At 47.5% G+C, this 5,057-nt stretch overlaps 1 long non-coding RNA gene across 1 annotated transcript; it reads right to left on the reverse strand.

The window, feature by feature from the left end:
• Positions 1-43: 43 nt before the first annotated feature.
• On the reverse strand, positions 44-2,731 carry LOC123354670. The gene is made up of 4 exons (XR_006574807.1): positions 2,624-2,731; positions 1,530-1,650; positions 884-1,101; positions 44-133 (listed from the first exon to the last, which is right to left on the reverse strand). It is a non-coding gene; the product is annotated as an uncharacterized LOC123354670 (long non-coding RNA).
• Between the last annotated feature and the right edge of the window lie 2,326 nt (positions 2,732-5,057).

The raw sequence follows: 5,057 nt of genomic DNA on the forward strand, positions 1-5,057 counted from the left end.
CTGCTGCTACCCAGTGGGCAGAAGTGTCCTGCTGGGCACAAGTCTCCAGTTTCATCTTTAACAGGATTAGGTACACGTGCCTTCAAAATGCAGTAATACCTGGGCAAACAAGGGCCACTCGGGGTCAAGAGGCCTGGTGCAGAGGAGGATGAAAACAAAAAAAACAGAGGCATTATGTAGTTCACAAGCTCAGAGCTGCAAAAAATGGCCAAGCCATGGCATCTAGATTAATTCAGAGTCTAATGCCCCATGCAGCACTCTCCTGCTCCTACACCACACGGTGATTTATCCACAGAGGCATTTAGAGATGGGGCTAACAAAGAACCTGACATCCACCTAACCAAAGAGAGAGAATACAGGATCAATTAATCCCAGACCCAAACCACCTCTGGTTCAGGATTTGTAATCCTTCACCAACTGGGTTTGGCCATCCAAAGCCATCTTTGTCTTTTGCCCATCTCTGTCTAGCTTGCAGAGTTGAAGGGTTTATAATGACATTGGGATCTTCTATATCTAGAGGACTTTTCATCTCCAAAAATCCCCCAAAAGACTGTGCAGAGATGGCTTCACCCACTGCTGAAATGTGGCCACGTCTGGGATGAAGCACAATAGCCGTTTACCAGGACATAGCGTCACAACACAACAGTGCAGGACAGTGACTAAACAAGGATAAGTATATTCAATGTGCAAACAGGTATCCCAGTTCAAACAAGCTAATCAGGGGGTTAGTTTTTAAGGCCACATTCCCTGTTGAGGTTTCTCTCTCATGCATGAAATCAAGACCTACTGTCTTCGTTTCAAGTTCAGTTGGACCTTCCAAGACAAAATGCAGGATCTTCCCAGCCTGAACAGGGAAGCTAATCTCCACCTGTCTGCTCCTTACCTGCATCTGCACAGAATTTCCCTCCAGGGCAAGCCCTGCAGTCCTTGGAATTGCTCAGCCCAGTCTGGTTACTGAAGGTGCCCTCAGGGCATGGGTACTGCTTGGCAGCTTTAGTTCCTGAGAGGCAGTAGTATCCAGCCGGGCAATCTGTTGGCTTGATCGTTCCATGTGAAAAGGTCTCATTATGATCTTGGATTTGGACTTTTGGGCCACAGAACCTACCGATAAAAGGCCAAATTGAAATTAACCTGTCACAGCCCACAATTCTGCCAGGATAAAGAAGGGCCATTCTTCATGCAACACCTGTAGTCTGTGACTGCAAGACAAGGCAATGTGGAATGCCCTTCAGGAAACAAATGAAGGACTCAGATGAAAGCTGTCTGGGGGAAGCTATTATCTTTGGGACCATTTTGCACCTCCCTGGAGATATGTCTACAGGATGACAACTCTGTGATGAAGGGCTTACAATACAGAAATTGATATAATGAGAAGGAAGGAGATACAAGGACATGATCAAGGAGACCAGCCATGTATATCAAAGGATATAACAGAGCAGCCCAAGGCGAATCATCAAGAGGGGAATTCATATGCTAATTCCCAGAGGAAGAACCAGGATACTGGAGCAGGCTAAATGCATTCCACTTACTTTCCTGCTGGGCACGTCTTGCACAGGCTTTGACCAGTCTGGTCCTGGTATTTCCCAGAGGGACAGGGTTTGGGCTCTGGGCTGCCTGTTGGACAATAGTGGCCAACAGGACATATATAATCTATGAAGAAGAGAATGGATTGGATTAATGCTGAGACTGTGCATAACTCCTGAGTGCTGCTGCTTAGGGCTGTAATGGCCAGCTGTAGTAAGGGACAGTGTCAAAGGGAAAGAACTCACAGATTTAATACCATGAATGTTTCATAAGGAACTGAAGAAAAACTGGGATATGTTAACAGCTTTATCAGACACATCCAGCCAAGCTGGAGGCCTACAAGGGGCTCAGTAAGGAACAACTCCAGCGGCCATTGAAATTCTTCCTCTGACTTCACTGGGGGCGGAGTATACCTGAAAAGCAGGGGTTCTCGAACTGGTGGTCAGGACCCCTGAGGGGGTCGTGAAGTTATTACATGGGGGGTCACGAGCTGTCAGCCTCCACCCCAAACCCTGTTTTGCTGCCAGCATTTATAATGGTGTTAAATTAAAAACACTTTTTTATATATATATTTCTCAGGGGGGGTCGCACTCAGAGGCTTGCTATGTGAAAGGGGTCACCAGTAACTAAGTTTGAGAGCCACTGCCCTAAAGCTCCCAAAGCCCAGTCCTGTCCCGCAATGGGCCTTATGAAAAGCTTGAGATGGATTCTTCAGGGATTTCCTCTGTTTCATTTGTTCCAGTCCACGAACACAAAGGGATAATCTTTGCACAATTATAGCCATGGGTAGGGTAAGGTCTTTCTGTGTTTGTCAGGCGCCTAGCACAAAGGGGTCCTGGTCGACAACTGGGGCTGCAAAGTGCTTCCACAATAGAAATAACAATGAACAAACTGGACAACCATACAGATTCACCTCCAGCTCAGCTCAGCAACTGGTGATAGAGCTTAGGTGGCTTTATCAGAACTGTTCACAGCTCCCCTGTTTGGCTACAGCTCTTAAAGGGACATACCTCATAGTAACTAGCAATTCTGGAACATTTCCATTATTGCTACTTTCATTCATTTCCCTATGAGAAGGGTCATCCAAGAACTTTCCTACCTGGATTAAGGCCTGATACAGACCCCTCTGGGCAAAACCATCCTTCCTTACATCGCCCCTCTGGTGTACTTTGGCCTCGGTGGGAGCAGAACCACCCTGCTAAACAGGATCGGCAATCTTGTGCTGATTGGCCACCATGATGGGCCAAAAAAGATCCTAGAAAAGAAAAAAATCCATGCTAAGATTCTCCCAGCATCCTGAATATGCCTGGATATCCCTGTGGGGAGGAGCGCTGAAAGGCTGGAAGGAGAGCTCTCAGCAAGTCTAGTCCCAGCCTCTCTGGCCAGAAGATGCTGAAGCGAATAGTGTATGAGCATTGGCTGTGGTGGATCTCACAGGTAGTGCAGTCTCAGTCTTCCCTGTGATGTGATGGTTTAGGAGGTGGCATTTGAGCACTAGTTGCTGGGTAGTTCATATCCATTCTGGTCCTACCTAAGGAGGAGTAGGTCTAGTTTACCATAGCTACATGCCAATAACAGGAAACTAAGCAATCCAAAAAGTGTTTCTCTCTCTCCCTCCCCTTGCCATAATCCTTATGCATTTTAATGAAGGCGTGAAAGACCAGTTCCCATTGTTTGTAGGGAACAGAACTGAAATGGAGGATTTAAAATGTTTTCAGCTCCCCATTGCTTTGCCACATTTCCCCAGAGTGGCTTGGCAAAGCCATCTTTCCACCTCCTGGAGCATAGATGTTATTGGGGGCACATTTAGGGCTGGATGCTCCTCATTTAACAGCCTCAGAGTGAAAGCTAAGATCCCATGCTGACAGAAGCTGCCCCTTAGGCACTGCTGGGGTATGCTTCAGTGCCACACAGCAAGGGGCTTTAAAACAATGTCAGGAACTCAGGTATCCTACGAGGCATCAGGCAAAGGAAAGAAGGGCACCCAGCAGCTGCTGTCTGATCTACCTGGGGGACATGGAGATGGAGAAGAACTTCCTTGGGGACACACGTAGCCTGGAGGACAAATATTTCCCACTGCCCCATCTGTTGGGTTGGGGAGCGTGGACCCCCCAGTGCAGTAAAAGCCAGCATCACAGGGACCAGATGGCGCAGCCAGCTCTGCAGATGCACAGTACGAGCCTAGAACAGGGAACAGAAGGAAGACCCTCATTCAGGCTCCATGTCTCTGTGCTTGTCCCACTAGATTCCCAAAGCATTTGAGCTGCAATGTCATCGCATACAGGCCATCGAAGCAACAGTCAATGGGAGACAGCAGCGGTCTAGCAGTGACAGCACAAGACTGGGATAGTCACAGGAGTTTGGCAAGGTTGGGGAAGGGTTTGTGTCAAAAAATGTGTCTCTCTGGCAAAAAATAATACAACATATCTTCTCCTACCTGGGGTACAGGGAATAGGAAGGGATGAACCACCAGGACAAAACGTTCCTGCTTGGCATAGCCTGAAGGACCCACGGAGTGAAACTTCTGACCCTGCTAATGGAAAGGACGGAACTTGAGAGAGGCAAAGGAACATATAGCAGCAGAAAGAGCCTCACTCTCATGTTTTAACCTCTCTTTCTTGCTAGGTACTTACAGCATATGACCTTCATCACCACAGTATGTGAAATGTACCAGATGGGTGAAAATTCCTCCCTATGCATGTCTTCCCACAATGGAAATACCCACCTAGCCTCTCCCCAGAGAAGTGATCTACTTCTGCCAAGATCAAAGACCCATTGCAAACACACATCCCCACCACAAACAAGGATTCTTGTTTCATTTAACGTTACTGCATGTGGCAGCATCTTTTCCTCTCTTCACTCTGTCTTTTACCAGCACTGCAAAAAGACACTTCGTGGGCCCTTTTCTTCAACTGTGACTTCTTGATGCTTCTGTAATATCACCACATCTAATAATAATAATCAAGTTCCACTACTTCTTTCAGTGCCAGAGAGTGATTACCTAGGGATATTGGCTCGCCTGATGCCGATCCGGGTGGACAAAACCATCCAGGTGTGCATGGTCCATCAGGACTCGTCAAGCCTGATTTGGAGCAGACTTTTCCAGGGGGACACAGCTGGCACTTGGAGGCATCCCTCATGTTTAAGTGCTCACTGTAGGTTCCTGGTGGACAGGGATACTGTGTGGCAAACTCCGTATTCCTTGGGCAGTAATGTCCTAGGAGGGAGACAACAGTTTTCCTAACAGTTAAGAGATGCTTGCAATGTCTCAAATTGTTGGCAAGGGGTGCTGGGGTGCCCTCTCCATCAGTTTCCCCAAAAGAACTGGTCCCAGAATATGTCAGTCAGTCCATGGTGTGACTCATCAGTACTATACAGGACCTCCAGCCAAGGTGGAAGCATTCAGTGAAGCCAACAGCACTTTATCTTAGTGCTGAGCCTTACAAAGAGCTGCTAGTGCCCTTATGACACTGTTCCCCACATTCTCTATGACGTAACTGCAGCTGCACTTACCTGCAGGACAGTCTGTGTAA

The sequence above is a fragment of the Mauremys mutica genome, chromosome 22, assembly GCF_020497125.1.
Source record: "Mauremys mutica isolate MM-2020 ecotype Southern chromosome 22, ASM2049712v1, whole genome shotgun sequence".
Lineage (NCBI taxonomy): Eukaryota > Metazoa > Chordata > Testudines > Geoemydidae > Mauremys > Mauremys mutica.